This window comes from Myxocyprinus asiaticus, chromosome 38, assembly GCF_019703515.2.
Source record: "Myxocyprinus asiaticus isolate MX2 ecotype Aquarium Trade chromosome 38, UBuf_Myxa_2, whole genome shotgun sequence".
In the NCBI taxonomy this organism is placed as follows: Eukaryota; Metazoa; Chordata; class Actinopteri; order Cypriniformes; family Catostomidae; genus Myxocyprinus; species Myxocyprinus asiaticus.
In genome coordinates, this window is record NC_059381.1 from 9,445,080 (window position 1) to 9,463,194 (window position 18,115).

An 18,115-nucleotide genomic window follows, 5' to 3' on the forward strand; every position below is an offset into this window, starting at 1 on the left:
CAAAGGACCGGGATACGATTACTGCAGAGCATGCAAGTCGACACATGAGCTGAAAATGTCATAGAAGAACCACAAAATGTTGTGGTTGCTTTAGCAGTTGCGTTTTTCATCTCACATGTGCTTTTATGACACTATCAGTCAAGTTTGGGTTTAAGGTTTATGGTAGGGAGGTAGGATTTGTTGATTTTAAACTCGATAGAGCATTAACCTCAAAAGCCTGCTATTGCTGTTATCGCCACACAGTCGACATTACACCTCGGAACTGTCGCGATACATGCAATGAACCACATAATGTTATTTTGCAAAAATGTCACCACAGTCATGTTATTTTCAAGAGATCTGGCACATTACTGTTGCTAACTCTCTCAATCTCTACTACCAGCATTTCTTTGTTCTGATGCCAACATACTGTACTTCAGGAGGAATTATTAAATAATATCTGGATCAACAGTGTGTTTATAACTAGCAACAGTTTATTGTCTGCAAAAAGGTCTCCAGAATGCCTTGGAAGGCTTTGTCAAAAACATGAAATCAGGCAAAGAAATCCATGAATCACAGTTATCGATTAAAACGTTCAACTAAAAAGAGAGCAACCTCATTTTTTTGTTTGGAATTAAAAACAAAATGCAGATCAGATACATTTTTTACTTTAATGTATTGTTTATTTAATTATTTATTATTGCGATTTACTATACAAAATCCTTCAAATGTTTGCTATTTTGACATCAATATTGATATTAATAAAAGTTGTCAAAAGGACATTTCATTATGTATTTTTTGAAGCACCAGAGGTCCTATATTGTTGAAAATTGTTATCGAGTATATTGTGTTTTTTTTTCTTCCTTAGCACCCACCCCTGTATCTCTCATTAAATGTAGATTGGTTTTAGTCAAAGAGTGTCATCCAGCTCCTGCACTGTGTGGGTAAATTGTTGTTCTGCAGTTGTCTCTCTACAACTGAGCTGGATTTTATGAAGGGCTGAGCTGTGCCAGTGTCTGCTGGCGTGGTGTGCCGCGATGCGGTCCGATGCGGGGGATGTGATGAGTTCTGCAGAAAGGAAACAGGCTTTTCCAGATGGCAGGACTGTGATGATCAGCTCAACTGCCACAGACCTGGTCCAGCTACAGCATTAGTCCACCTCACCACCCTGTCATTACCTTATCTCTGCCTTGCCATCCCGACCCAACCGCTGTTCTCTGGATCGTCTCTGCAGTCATCTCTCTCTCTCTCTCTCTCTCTCTCTCTCTCTCTCTCTCTCTCACTGTCTGTCTTATTCCCTCACCTTCTTTACCTGCTAAACCCTTTCTCTCTTTCTGTCTTCACTTCTTCCTCCTTTCCTATTGTACAATGATGAAATCAGATGGTAAAACTACTTTCATAGAATGATACTGTACGATTACTATATTCTTATTGCACAGCATTTACATCGTGCATGTGCCCTATTCTGAACTGAATTGAGAATGTATTTTAAATTCAAATGTAATTCCTGCAATTGAATCGAGGTAGCAAATAAATTCATAATAAATAAAATTTGAATTTAAGGGAGAAGAACTGAAATGCAATGACAGTGTTTCTAATTATACATTTAATTTTACAGTATGAATTACCTATAAACATGTTATCATACAACACACAACGTATTTCCAGAAACATTAGATGAAATAAACCATTGTTTGAAATGTTGTGTGTGGATTAGAAATGAAGAAATGTAATATATAAGTGTATACATTTATGAATTTTATAAATCTAATAAATTGTATTATTTATAATTAATAATAATAATATTATTTACAGCATTTATTAATCTTGGTTAAAGTTAAAATTCTGAAAATAAATCTGTTCCCATGTTGTTTCATTATGCATTAACTAAGGTTAACATATACAACTTTTATTTTTAAAAATGTATTAGTATATGTTGTAATTAACATTAACCAAGATTAAGTGCTGTAAAAGTTTTGTTTATTGTTAGTTCATGTTATTGTAGTTAACTTACGTACATTAACAAATGTAACCTTAATGTAAAGTGTTACCTATATTTCTTTGTGGCCACATCCACACTAATCCGTTTTCAGATTCCTAACGTCATCATTTTCCAAAGTATGCAGTAATGGAGAGTTTTCAAAACGCTCTGTTTTCGGTAGAGGAAAATGCCATTCTAGTAAATTCCACTTCCTGTCATTCCAATTAAAATTCCTGTAGAGCGGAGGAGGGCAAGGCTGGGCTGGAATGACGCACGCCCGGTTCCCAATCAGCTTGATGGGGCACGCGAGGGATAAAGGCGGCCAGGGACGACAGTTCGAGGGAGAACTATGGGCAGCTGCCCTGCATGTGTTTATGTTTGTGTGTTTTTGTTTAAGTTTATTATTAAACTATTATTTATGTTGTCAAGCTGGTTCTAGCCTCCTCCTTTCCCTATAACCCCTTTACACTGGTGCCGAAACCCGGGAAGGAGGAGTGATGCCCGTCGCAGAGCCCTCGACACTGCCGTCCACCCAGGGGAGCGCCGCTGCCATCCGCTGGGGGACGGAGTAGCCTGACCGCCCGGACGCGGGGAACGGCCGCCGTCCGCGAGGAAAATGGGGACTGGACTCCCCGACCGCCTGGAGCGATGGAGCCGCTGCCAGGGAAGGGGGAGTGCCCTGCCGTCCCCCAGAAATGCAGAGAGGTCGAGAGAAGACCGCCATCTGCGAGGGGAGGAGGGAAGCGACTCCCTGACCGCCTGGAGTGGTAGGGCCGCTACCAGGGGCGGAGGATTGTCCCCACGGGTCGCCGGGAACGCGGAGGGGCATTCTGTCCGCTGGGGGTCAGAGGTCTGACTCCGGATCGCCCGGGGAGGAGCGGCTGCCATCCGCCTGAGAGGGTGGAGGAGTGATCAAGAACCATGTGACGGCACATCAGAGAGTGAGTTTATTTTTCTCTCTCTCCTCTCTCTCTCTCTGTCGCTCTGTGTTGGCCTTTCCCTCGCCTATTTTGTTTTTTGTTGTTGTTGTTGTTTTTCCCCTCCTGTCTCCTCCCAGGTCGAGGAAGGCGGGGATGACCCGCCGGCAGTCGGGGCGCAAGGCATGCCCCCCCAGAGAGGAGGTGGGTATGTACGTCATGCCTGAGGCAACAGCGGGAGGAGTGTAGAGCAGAGGAGGGCGGGGCTGGTCTGGAATGACGCACGGCCAGTCCCCAATCAGCCTGATGGGACGCGCAAGGGATAAAGGCGGCCAGGAAAGACAGCTCGAGAGAGAGAGAATTACAGGCAGCTGCCCTGTGTGTGGTTATGTTTGTGTGTTTTTGGTTAAGTTTATTATTAAACTATTATTTATGTTGTCAAGCTGGTTCTCGCCTCCTCCTTTCCCTTGTAACCCCCTTACAATTCCATTACAACATCCTGTGGGGCGTGGTCAATTTAATTTAATTTCCAACTCATGAATTGAAAGGGAGACAATTATTTCTGAATTTTGCAGAACCCAGATTTACATGGTATACAGAATCAGAATCAGAATCAGCTTTATTGCCAAGTATGCTTACACATGTACAACAATACAAAAACAATACAAAAACAGCAGCAAGACATAGATAATAATAAAAAATAAAAAATAGTTATACACATACATACATACACACACAGACACACACATACATACACACATACACATAAGTAGTGCAAATCTAATACAAATCTGTTATCTGTTATGTACAGTGCAAATACAAATCTGTAACTATTATATTCCAGGGTACTTTAAAGAACACCATGGTATTACTATAGTGTACATCACTGTAGTGTCCAAACATTTACCATTACCATGATAACAGGTCCAAAAAACACAGTAATAACATAGTACTTTTTCAAATATCTGATCCTTTTCTCTCCCTCTTTTTTTTCATCCAGATCTACATTTCCTTGGATCAGTGAAATAGAGTGTAAATGAATTCTGAAGCGCTGTTCCACTGACTAGTTTTGCTGTGCAGTGACAGGTGTAGAAAAGTGTGGTGGGGGGTTTGGGGTGGGGGGGTTGCCTATACAATTGACAGCCCTTAATGCTCATTCTGCCTTCGTTATGTCCTAGCCCCTGGATCCAGCCTTTCCCCAACTCTTTCTCTTTTTCTCGTCTCCTCTGCTGCCCCCCACCCGTCTCGAGACAGCCCCTGCCGCTGATGCATTTACCTCATTCTCTGGGTTTTTACCCGGAGCAAAAACAGTCAGGCTGGATTTCTCCAGCTTCTATCAAAGCCACATTTCTTTGTCAGATTTTTCCCCTCAGCCTGTGGCATGTTTGGGGAGGTAAACTACTTGATGAAATTTAAAAGTATAAATGTGGATGTGAATTATCGTACCTCTGCTGGGCTCGGGCTGCCACTTCAGCTAGTTTGTGATTTTCTGTGTCCCGAGGTGGGAGTGAGCAACGGGCATCCATTATTGATGGGGCATCTGGAGGGGAAGTGTAAGGGTGGGGTGTGGGACTTGCCGTTTTGAGCTTTCTGCTTTCTTCCACTAGAGCAAGAGGCGAGTCATATGGGTAATAACCGTTAAGCAGCTACTAAGTCAATGCCTATTCCATCCCACATGGGGGTCAGAGTTTGGCTGGTTAGAGTTGGTAGTTTGCCCCTGCTGGTTGATGAGGTAACTACACTATTATGCTGGCAAAAAAGCATGTTTCTCCATTACCTTCAGGTTAAGCCATTCAAAATTAGCTGTTTTTTTTCACGCGAAATAGCATCATTATATTTTAGTAGATGTTTTACCAGTAAAAGGTTAGCTCACCTAAAAATGAAAATTAATTCATGAACACTCATGTTGTTCCAAACCCATATGACTTTCTGTCTTTGGTGTAACACAAAATATGTTAGGCATTATATTAGTCTAAGTCACCATTAATTTTCATTTAATCATTGTTTTCAAAACAATGAAAAAGAATGATGACTGCGAAAGAAAGAAAGTCATATGGGTTTGGAATAACCTGAGGGTGAGTAAATAACCATAGAATGTGCCACACAAGCAACTGACTGAAGCTGATGGGAATGCTCAGATATCTCTGTCAGGTATTTCAGACCTCCTTGGTCTATCAATGCTAAACAAAAGCTGAGATATGCTACATTTAGGAAGGAATTCAAAATCTAAGATTTTTTTTTAAAGAATAATCAATAATCAATGTAAGTTATGCTCAATTGACAGCATTTATGGTATAATGTTGATTACCACAAACATATAATTGACTTGTCCCTCCTTTTCATAAAAAAACAAACAAACAAACAAACAAACAGTAAGACATAATGGAATTGAATGGGGACAATTTTTGGTGGTTTAAAGGCAGACATTTGAAGCTTATTATTTCATAAAAGCACTAACATTCATTCTTTTTTTTAAAATTGTGTATTATTTGATTATTTGTCGCACAGCTTTTTTTGTGGTAGACGAATAAAGCATTGATAAGACAAAACAAAAATTGGCTTTAGAATCCAATATATTGTTTATTTACATATTATTAAACATAAGCCGATCATTGGCCTCCAGTTCACAGCAATCCATTTTGCAATTGAATTCGTCAATCAGTCCAAGTCAGATTTATTATAAGGGCTATTCTAAGTACGCATCAATGTACACATGTGTCAGATAGTATGCAACAAATCTCACTTTGGTTGCATTGCATCATAAACCGTCCTGGTTACTTTCATAACCTCCGTTCCTTGATGGAGGGAACAAGACATTGTGTTGATGTAGTGACACTAGGGGTCACTCTTGGGAGCCCGAAACATCTCTGGTCTTTGAAAAAAGGCCAATGAGAATTGCCGAGTGGTATTTGCATACCACTCCCCCGAACATACGGGTATAAAAGGAGCTGGTATGCAACCACTCATTCAGTTTTTGTGCTGAGGAGCCGAGACAAGGTCCCGGCCATTTCAGCGGGTAGTCCAGCATTATGGCAGGAGGGACACAACGTCTCGTTCCCTCCATCAGGGAATGGAGGTTACGAAAGTAACCAGGACATTCCCTATCTGTCACTCACTCGACGGTGTCGATGTAGTGACACTAGGGGTCCTTATATGAAACGCCACAACTAGCTGAACTGGTGGTGCGAGACGGGCAGACCACTGTGTGCCTCGTAGCCAGCGCACTAGGCCGACACGTAACCTCCCCCAATACTGTTATGAGCATCGAACGGCCCTATAGCGGCTACATAAACCTTCAAGGTGGAGGGGAACAGCCGCCCCTCCAACCTCTCCTGCAGGAAGGAAAGCACAGACCCGACTGCACATCTCTGGGGGTCTTCATGTCGGGAAGAACACCACTAAGCGAACAGACGCCACTTCAAGGCATACAGGAGCCTCATAGAGGGAGACCTAGCTTGAGTGATCGTGTCTGCCACTGCAGGTGGTAGGCCACTTAAGTCTTCCATGTCCCGTCCAGGGGCCAGACATGGAGATTCCAGATGGTCGAGGGTGCCAGATGGTGCCCTGTCCCTGATCTGTTGTGACGAGCGTGAGGTCCGAGAACCACGTCTGGGTGGGCTAGTAGGGTGCTACCAGGATGACCTGCTCCTCGTCCTCCTTGATCTTGCACAGGGTCTGAGCAAGTAGGCTCAATGGGGGAAATGCATATTTGTGTAGTCCAGGGGGCTGTGTGCCAGCGCATCTATACCGAGAGGTGCCTCGGTCAGGGCGTACCAGAGCGGGCAGTGGGAGGATTCTCAGGAAGTGAACAGGTCTACCTGTGCCTGCCCGAATCAACTCCAAATAAGCTGGACCACCTGAGGGTGGAGTCTCCACTCTCCCCTGAGGGTAACCTGTCGTGACAGCGCATCCGCTGCAGTGTTGAGGTCGCCTAGGAAGTGAGTGGCTTGCAGTGACTTGAGGTGCTGCTGATTCCAGAGGAGGAGACGGCGGGCGAGTTGTGACATACAACGGGAGCGTAAACTGCCTTGACGCTTGATGTATGCCACCGTTGCTGTATTGTCTGTCCGAACTAACACATGCATGCTCTGGATCAACGGCCAAAACCTCCGCAGGGCGAGCAGAATTGCCAACAACTCGAGGCAGTTGATGTGCCAATGTAGCTGCAGGCCCGTCCAGGAGTCGGCGGCTGCATGCCCAATGCATACAGCACCCCAGCCTGTTTTGGAGGTGTCTGTCATAACCACAACGCGCCTGGAGACCTGCTCTAGGGGAACACCTGCCCATAGAAATGTGAGGTCGGTCCAAGGGCTGAAGAGGTGACGACAGACCGGCGTGATGGCCATGCGATGTGTCCCACGGCACCATGCCCATCTCGGGACTCGAGTCTGGAGCCAGTGCTGAAGCGGTCTCATATGCATCAACCCGAGCAGAGTGGCCACCGCTGAGGATGCCATATGCCCCAGGAGCCACTGAAACAGTTTCAGTGGAACCACTGTTTTCTGTCTGAATGCCTTCAAACAGGTAAGCACTGACTATCCACGCTCGTTTGTGAGGCGCGCAGTCATCGAGACTGAGTCCAACTCCAAGCCGAGAAAACAGATGCTCTGAACCGGGAGGAGCTTGCTCTTTTCCCAGTTCACCCGAAGCCCTAGTCGGCTGAGGTGCGAGAGCACTAGGTCCCTGAGGTGCGAGAGCACTAGGTCCCTGTGCACATCCCGAGAGTGAGCTATGATTAGCCAGTCATCGAGATAGTTGAGGATGCGAATGCCCACTTCCCTTAACGGGGCAAGGGCTGCCTCTGTGACCTTCGTGAAGACACGAGGGGACAAGGACAGGCCGAAAGGGAGGACCTTGTACTGATACGCCCAACCCTCGAATGCAAACCCCAGGAAGGGTCTGTGTCGAGGTAGAATCGAGATGTGGATGTACGCGTCCTTCTGGTCTACTGCCGCGAACCAATCTTGATGCCGGACGCTCACTAGAATGCGTTTTTGTGTCAGCATCTTGAACGGGAGTCTACATAAAGCCTGGTTCAGTACTCGCAGGTCCAAGATTGGCCGCAACCCACCGCCTTTCTTCGGTACAAAGAAGTAGGGGCTGTAAAACCCCTTCTTCATCTCGGCCGGAGGGACAGCCTCTATCGCACCCTTCTGTAGGAGGCAAGCCAAATGTCCAAGCTCCGGGTGAGGGGGACCAAGGGGAGAATCTCGTCGGACGTACCGGCAGGTGGGGCCTCGCGGCGGGGCGGAGCCTGAGGTGCCACGTCGTGCCGTAGCCGTGCTGAGTTCAGGGACATCAAAGCACTTACCTGGCTCTTTGTGACCACCCCCGGAACAGCCTGGGATGGGGGAGGAAGAGGCTTGTCCTCGTGACCTGTGGAGACCGTCACATCGGGGGCAGATTTGTGCCACAGCTGGGTGCGCAGGGGCGGGGAGACTGCCGCTGGAGTGCCAAACCTGCTGAAATGGAATGGTGGACGGTGGTCATGATGACAGCTGTGCGCACCGGGTATGTGGCCCAGGGAACAAGGAAACCACTCTTTTGCTGAACTCTTGGGTACCGCAGCCACTTGGGCATGCGGCAAAATGAAATGAAAAGGTAACAAAATATTCTCCTCCCAGCCCTCCACAGGGGGATAGAGTGGTCTGCTTACCATCTCCAGAGCAGCGGGTTTCCTCGTCCCTGGGTCGCCCGTCTCAGGGGCGCTTCGAAGCCTTTCTCGGGTTCTTGGTGGCCGGCTGTGTGACGGGTGACATCTGCTTCCTGCGGTGGGCTCCACGCCGGGGCCGGGCCGCGGGGGCGGGCTGCGGCGGAGCTGGTGCAGTCACCACAGGAGGACGCCCTTGGCGACGAGCAGACGGGGTGTGGGATCTTGAGCCGTGCTGGGGCAGGATGTGTTGGATAGCTTCCGTCTGCTGCTTCACCACCGAGAACTGCTGGGCAAAGTCCTCGACGGTGTCGCCGAATAGGCCAACCTGGGAAATGGGGGCGCCAAGGAACCGTGCCTTGTCGGCCTCTCCCATCTCGACCAGGTTGAGCCAAAGGTGGTGCTCTTGGACCACCAAGGTGGACATCGCCCACCCGAGAGACCGCGGCATGACCTTCATCACCCGGAGGGCGAGGTCAGTCACCGAGCACAGTTCCTGCATCAATCCCGGGGCGGAACTACCCTCATGCAGTTCCTTTAGCACCTTGGCTTGGTGGACTTGCAGGAGAGCAATGGCGTGCAGGGCAGAGGCAGCTTGTCCAGCGGCACCATAGGCCTTGGCCATCAGGGACAACATAAACCTAAAGGCCCTGGATAGGAGCTTCGGGCAAGGTGGCGGCGGTCTGCAGGCATAGGTGCACCACAAGCACCTTATCCACCTGGGGGATCAGTGAATACCCCTTGGCCGCCCCACCATCGAGGGTAGTGAGGGCGGGCGAGCTGAAAGATCGGGACCGGGCAGTAAAAGGTGCCTCCCACGACCTTGTCAGCTCCACATGCACTTCCGGGAAGAAAGGAACTGGGGCGGGGCATGGCTGTGAACGGCGAGGGTTCAGGGGAGAGCGGAGGGTTCCATTCTAGCCCAATGCTCGCGGCTGCCCGGGAAAGCATGTCCATCATCTCCACGTCAGCCTGTGACTAGGTGACCGTACCCGAGGGGGGAAGCCCAGCTGAGGCTTCCACGTCCGACTTGTTGAGCCCGCTCTCCGATGCTGCGCTCAAGAGCTCATCACCTTCACGGGCTCCGAACAAGAGGTCGAACTCGCCGTGAAACGAGCCGGCGGACTCATCCAGAAGCGGACTCATCCAGAAGCCAGACGAGTGTGCTGGGGAATGGGAGGTCCGTGGGGGGATACCCGGCGGAGGTGGTCCCATTGAGGTCCCCAAATCACCTCCAGTGCTAGCTGCGCTGTCCTCATACCCGTAGGTAGAAGGACCGAGGCGGGGAGCTGGGCTTGCATACCAGCTCCTTTTATGCCCATATGTTCGGGGGAGTGGTATGCAAATACCACTCGCCAGTTCTCATTGGCCTTTTTTCAAAGACCAGAGGTGTTTCGGTCTCCCAAGAGTGACCCCTATTGTCACTACATCGACACAACGTCGAGTGAGTGACAGATAGGGAAATACAGTTTTTAGGTCGCTGTGTCAAGTTAAATGTAATTTGAAACTTAGAAAAACATGTATTGAGATCCATGCGTTCTTATTTGCATTCCATAAAGCTGTCTTGAAACGCAAGTCAAGCATTCTTTTTTTTTTTTTTTAAAGAAAAGAAGGGACAAGTCAAAATAATTTTTGTGGTAATCAACATTATGCCACAAATGCTGTCAGTTGAGCTTAACTTTTATTGAACAGGATTTCTTTAAAAAGCACCTGTTATGGCTTTTCAAATATTATCTTTCATGTAGTGTGTTATATAGCTGTTTGTGTATGTAAAAAAGTCTGCAAAGTTTCAAAAATCAAAGTGCACGACAAATGGAGTTACTGACTCCCAAAAGAAAGAACCGATTCTGAACACCTGAAACGAGTCGTTAGTAATTCCAGACATACTTCCTGTCCTAACTAATTTGGTAACAAAAAACCCACCTCTGGTCTTCACTGGATGCTCGTGAACAGCTTTGACCTGACCCCAAATACTACAATAAGAGGTAGACCAATCACAACAGACTGGAACATTTGACCAATCAGAGCAGAGTAGGCTCTCTGAAAGGAGGAGTTTAGAATGAATCCTTTAGAATGGATCATTGAATGAGTCGTTTTTGACACTGGGAAAAAAGGGGTAATGCTGCAATTTAAATTATGAGCAAATTCAAGTGTTTTTTTTTACCTTGGATGCATGTAAATCTATTGTATGAGACCTTTAAAACAAAATTAGGCACGTTTAAAAACCATAATAGGTGCTCTTTAATGTGTTCATTGAGTATGTTTTCCATCTGTGCAAATCTACTGTGCACAAAAGTTGAAGTTAGAACAGATTAATCAATGTCTTTCATATTGTGAGTAATCAATGCTTGACATTTGTGATCACTTTTCCTCGGCCCCTCCTGTGTCTTTTGGGAATCACGCAGAGTAAACAACACTCGCAATTATGTTTGATTTATCTTCATTTACACCACTGACATCTGCTCATCCTTTTCAATTGTTACACACAGACACTCACGCACACAAACTTCATGCATGTCACAGCATGAGCTGAGACAGAGCAGCATGGTGCAAGCACACACACAAACAAATACAAAAACATTCATTGGAATGATCATGTCTAATTTTTATTAGCAAGTTCAGGATCAACCAAAGCATTGTTTTCACATTTAACGAAAGGAGCTGGGTGGCGAAGGATAAGCAGTGAAAGAGAGAGAGAAAGGCTAGGTTTGTACAGGGTGCTGCAAAATCAATGGCTGCACACTGAAAGATGCAGACTGGAGGGTAATTATTGTTCATTGTGTGTCTTCAGCATGGGATAGCAGAAATTGTGACAGATAATTAGGAGGTGGTGATTTCAGAGTCAGAAAATCACGCTCCTGCCGCCGGCTACACGCTCAATGGACAGGATAAATAAATCAATGACATAAACAAAGCAGACATGCGTGGAGTGCATATGTGGCACTGAAATGCAGCCCTTCTCTAATCCACATAGGAATACATGAAAAACAAACAGAAAAGGCTTGAGAGCTGAATAGATAGGCTACTCTCACACTGACCATTCCATTAGGGTTGGTCTGGTCTAATGTCAACATGAAATCAAAACTAATCTTATTTACTTATTATATATTCCAGGTCTTCTTGTGAGCAACTCAGCCTGATCTCATGAAATTTATGTGACTGTGGCAACATTTTTATGAAATTACATTATCTGGTTCATTATAAATATTGCGGCAGTTCCGAGGTAAATGTCCGCGGTGAGTTAAAAGCGAGTTAAATGTTCTCCCAAAGAGATTAGGTTTTTAAGGTTAATGCTCTATCAAGTTTTATATCAACAAAACTTACCTCCCTATCTTAAACCTAAACCTAACTGATAGTGTCGTTAAAGCAAATGTGAGATGAAAGACGAAATTGCTGAAGCAACCATGTCATTTTGAGGTGCTTCTATGACACTTCTGGCACATGTGTCATACCCAGATCCTTCGCGTTTCAAGTGCAATGCTCTGTTAGTTGAGCTACTGTAGAACTTGAAATGTAAAAACTTGCATCGCGCCTATAACAACTTTCCTTTTGTCTGATGCCACCACAACCACCTGGTTACATTCTAGTAATGTCCACTTTCATGATCCAATGATGGCATGATGACATTTGGATAAAATCTAATCCCGTCCTGCATTTTTTTTTTTGTCATCGAATATCCGGTTTCACTCAGAAATATGTCACATTATGGAAATAAAATGGGTGAAAACATTGTTTCTTGTTGACTTGTGTATTTGAGTGAGAAAATGGAATACTATTGGATAAATCCAGCTAAAACCAGCCTAAGGTAATAGCTGGTATTCATGGTTTTTAGCTGCTCAACCACCCTAACCAGCTTTAACCAGCTAGAAACCATGTATACCAGCTACTACTTAGGCTGGTTTTAGGTGGATTAACAACCAGCTGATGATGACCATCTTGATCAACCTGGTTAGGGAGGTTAGACCACCCTGATGAAACATTTGAAAGCCTGCTCAATATGGTTGACCAGACTGACAACATTAAACTGGTATGGCCTGTTTTTTTCAGCAGGGAGTCAAGAAAAAGATAGTGGCTGATAGAGAGAGCAAGTAAGGGAAAGATAAAGCCAGTGTTGGAGGTAAAGCATTAAGTAATCAGATTACTTTTTAAGTAACGAGTAAAGTAACGTGATTGTTTTTATTTTAGACAATAATATATTTTAAATAAGTAATCCGTTGCTTTTGTACACCTCTCCTTTCCCCGTATTGTGATAAATCAGAAGTAAAAGTGTGCAAACTTCGGGGAGGAGACGTGCATGAATGGGCATTGTAGTGTGTGCATGATAGGTATTGTAGTTCTAGAGAGTATGAGCCATGCTTATCAGTGAGGGGCAGAGCACAACAAGTCTTCTTTTAGCCTACCCTGAGATTTATGTTTAAAAACTGAAACATATTGCCGGTAAAGCAATGTAAATCTGAACGCTTCAGTGGAATCAAGTTGTACTCATCATTTGCAGCAGCTGATTTTTTTGTGCACTGGAGCTTACATGAGCAGCTGTCATAAACTTTGCCATTGTCATGACAATCACAGCAAAATGTGTCCTCATAAGGCAACATTTTGTCAAAAATGTAACATTCAGGTAAGTGAAACTTTGATTCTCGCGACTGATTCATGCAGGCTGCATTTAAAATGTGTAAACACACATTTTCGTGGTATAATATAGCACAGGCATAAGCCAGGAGAAGTCTTCCCATGGCCACGGCATGATTATACAGTTACATACAATGTGGAATGATCGCTGACTGTGCATCCGAATTGCTTTGTTTTAATGTTGCCTCTAACTACATCTCTAGGATCAGTTTGCATCTGAACTGCTCTGTTAAAGCCTTCTGTTGAGTGAAACGTGATTGATTCATGTGTAAATACATGCTGCATTACAAAAAAAAAATCAGTAAATGCGTTTAGGCAGAGGGATTATAAGACTAGTCTTCCACTGGCCACGGCATGATATACAGGGTGAAATACTCACTCAATTCACTGACTTATGCAGCCAAACTGCTCCATGTTACAGCTCCCTGTAACTGGGAGAATGGGATGAGAAAAGCTGACTCTGGATTAGTGGCTCCGAGCAACATTCTACATCGATTGTGTATGCAGAGAAAATGTCTTAATTTCTTAAAATATTCTACATTTTTGTTTTATAATAAACAAGTAATGTGATTTGTGAAACATACCATTTGTATGACATTTTGGTAGCAGTAAAAACGATTCCATTCAAGTTGTATCAACATGCACGTTTGCAGTAGGCTGTCCGCAGTACGCACCATGGATCAACTCAAAACAAGTGTGCACTGAGATTACTTAAGTGAAAAGTATTCATATATTGATCAGACTTATTCCTTTAACATGTTAGGTTGGCATTCCACACTGAATTGTATCCTGACTTCTGAAAAACATCTTAAGTTGACTCTGGTATTGTCGAAGGGCACTGCATATGATGACAAATATGATGCAGGTTCAAGTGTTGTACTTTGCTGCTTTAGGTAAAACAGTGGTTATTCTTCATTATTCATATTGGCTGCCATGTTAATGGAAAAAACAAATCATGCATATTCATTTTATTGATTCTTTATTATAAATATGACGTGAAGACCTACTTTTTTAAATATCTGTTTGTTTACTATGTTTTTTTGACATGAGTGTTGTACAGTAGCTAACATGACCTGTAATGTCTCTTGTATACAATGCATGGCTTAATTGTATGGAAAGCATAGCATAGCAGAAGAGAGAGTGACTGTGAGAAAAAAGTAACACAAAAACAATGAAAAGTAATGTAACACTTTACTTTATATAAAAAGTAACTTTTTAATTAAGTTACTTTTTTAAGGCGTAACGCAATATTCTAACTAGTTATATTTAAAAGTAACGTTACCCAACACTGGATAAAACCAGGAAAGTGTTCAGAACACTTTTCACCTCAATAGGATATTGAAGTTCTGTTAACAGTGTAACTCACATATTTCAGCCCTGAAGAAATGACGCTGTGGCTGATCTACACCTTAGTAAGCTTAGCTTCACTCCCAAGACCAGCATAGTCTTGCAGCCTTGGACAGATTTACATAATAATTTACACTTTGTGCATCTCACTTTGCCAACACGTAAATTTTGCTTTCTGTGAAGGAGGACACAGCAGTAGATCTTATGGAGGTCATACCACATTGCCTAACACGCCAAGTCTGTGGTAGTTCCATCAGAATTATGAACAACATTTTTACACAAGAGAACTGAATCTGACCTGGGGCGCATTTTCCTTTAATAATGTAGTTTGCATGGTTATTGTGTTGGGAATAGTTCGGCAATGGTCTGGAGCAGTCCGTTTCTCATATTTACACTTGGCTCTTCTCTTCCAAGTGATTAAGCGAGAATGGGCTGAGAGAGAAAGATTTATTTGAAGTGGCCTCCAAGTCAATAAAAGATGGATGCTGGGCACCTCGCAAATCGCCCCTCCTCATGCCCAGATAAAAAGGAGAGAGATTACTGGACATTGTGAAGAGCGTTAGCATGATGGAGCAGGGGAGGTTAGCAGCTAGCGGGGCAGGTGGCGCGAGACAGGTATCTGAGTGGCTTTTGATAAAGATTTGTGTTATATTTTAGAGTCCATATAGTTGCCTAGTCACACACCTATTAGAGAGAGAAGCTATTACAGCAGCGCACTAACAGACCCCCAGAAGAGAAACACACTGTTCCTGGGTAATTCCAGCAAATAGAAAAAAACAACAGCAAAATTAGTTAATGGTGGGAGGGCAGTGGGAAGGAGGGAGTCAGAAAAAGAAAGAGTTGGAAAGAAAAAGTAAAAAAAGAGTGGAGGATAGAGAAAGAGAGAAAAAGTTTTCTCACTGAATTTTAAGTGCTTTACGTGTTTCAAATGTTTTAGCGTATTTTTTACTAGTTTGATAGAACTATAGTAAGTTTTACCTTACAGCATCAGCTGTAAAAGTCTAATACAGAAAGTCTAAGTCTAATTATTAATAACTTTTCTTTCAGACACGTTTTCCAAAACATCATAGTACTAAAACTAAAGATTTAACATTGATTTGTTTTTTGTTTTTTACTTGAGACTATTTTGTAGCTAACAATCATATTCCCATAAGCTTGTCTAATGTTAGCCAGTTAACAAGATAGCTAGCTATTTTCCCTGAAAGATAAATACAATTTCTGATGTTGCTTTACAACATTATGGTTGGTGTTACCATTACATGCAATAAAAATAAATTTAATACAGGGTATTTCTAGCATGCTATTCATTGCTTGCACACCCAACCCCAAGAACTAACTATTTTGTATCTATCCTTACTTAATTTTGTGTACTGATTGTTCATACACATAACTATATCAGATAAATTAAAATTGCTTGACAATTCATACTACAGTAAATAATAGTTAAAAACATGTCAACAGATAGCTTTGTAAAAGGTGACAGAATGTCAAATACTTAACAGAAATCCTTTTCGAATGAACGCAAACTTGTAAGGGAGAAGAGAAAGCATGGCACTGCCTATTACCTGAAAATTAATGGGTGATTATTCCTGCCTCAAAATCACAGCAACACAGTTGAGCACAATGCAATCAGCCCTTCCTTTTGATGACATTTGAGACAAGCCCCAACCTTTTCCTAAGCAGTTTTTAACCTGAATGCGCAAATCATTTTGACTTGTTTGGACTGCCATTTGGTAGAAGATATCAAATTAACCCAGTGGAATTTGACTTGGAAATGAAAGGCAAAGGAATAAATAACAACAGGGGTGATATTTCTTACGAGGTTTTTCTGATTGCTCCAATTTGCATCAGCGCAAAGTGGAATGGGCCTGGCTAACTCGTTAGCCTCCTATTCATGTTGAAATGCGCTTTGCCTCATCTTCCCATTAGCGGGGGGTGGGTGTGAGAGAAGTCCTTCATTTTAACTTTGAAGATAATTAAACACATAATGGATATCACTGTCACCGAGAAACTCCACAGCTCGTTTATCGGCAGCAGCATTTTGTATGTGAGCCAAATTAAAAGGCTAGAAATGTGCTTGTTACTAATTCATTCGGCCATTTAAAGGATGGGGAGTGATGCGCTGGAGTGGGTGAGCCAATCTGTTTGACAAAAAGTGCTGCTTTCCTTCCTGATTTATGAGCTCTTTTCTCTTTTTTATTTCTGAATGGACAAACTAAGTCTCGCTGTGATTTGACTTGACAAAATAGGTCGGAGGCGTGCGTCTCTTTCACTCGCTGTCTAGTTTTTTCTTACGTTATATAATGTGATAGCCAGGAGAGCTTCAGAGCCAAGAAGAATCTATGAAAAAGAGTGCAATGTTCGGTTTGTAATTTAGAATGATATAAACTTCATCACTTACTATTTCTCTGATGGCACATCATGTGCGAGATCCCATTGGTGGGATAATTTTTCCCTTTCCTGAAGTATTGCATTTTCTAAAGAAAATTTAAAAAAATATAGCTTCATTTGCACTACATATGTTTCCCTTTCAAATCCAAAGCAACTATCAGAGGCATTCCCAATCCGTATAGCAAAATCCTCCCTTTGAAGGATCTTTGTACTGCATTTTTGCTTCAATAATAAATTATGCTGCCCATTTTACAGTTTTTACAGCGATGGGATTAGCCTGTACTTCATGTCACACATTAGCATGCCCTGCTTTTATTTGCATGTCAACTTCCTTCACTGATTTGTTTAATGTGCTTTTGAACTTGACAGGACAGGCTTCCAACACGGTAATGATCTCCATCATGGACTAGTAAAACTTTACTATCCCCATAACATGCCTTTCAGCAGGAGTAAGATAGTGTTCAGCACAGTGGTCTTAATGGTAGCGTAAAAGCTTCACATTTGTCTGTTGATGTATGGGCTAGCCTCCAACTGCCTTTTACTCTAATTTAATGTGTGAAAACTAATGGAAAGACAATCTGTTTTTTCAACCCCCCATACCTTTGGAAAAAAATATATTATACTTAAGCTTTGTTCCAAAACCTAGTGAGCTGCCTATGGAGGCAGTATTTTAAGACATCATAGGCATACATCATAGGCTTACAAGCCTTTCAAAATAGCAAGTTTGGTAGGCAAGTGAGAAAAACGTTGATTACAGCTTAAATATGTGATTTCTGTGACACTAGTGCCACAGAATGGAATTGCAAAAATAAAATTAAAATTAAAAACTCATCTGCCCTTGATCAAACAAACAATTAGCCCCACCCCAACTAGCCATTGGTTGAGTAATGTTGTTGTGGCGAGTCTAAATGGGTCGCTCAAAACAAACGCTGGAATTTTTAAAGTGCCACAGAGATACAGTTTACACACTGAAATTTTTTTTTAAAAAATCTGTTGGTTTAACTTATTTAAATTGTGGACATTTGTGTTCCACACAATGAAAATGTGTTTATTTAATATGAAATGAAAATATACGCTCTACTCAAATTATTTAGCGTGTTGCGAAACCCTTAATGAATTGTTTAGTGAAAACCTAAATTAATTGTGTAGCAAAAACCTAAATTAATTGAGTTAACCTAACTTAAACTTGATCTATTCTAATAACTCTATTGAACATTGCAG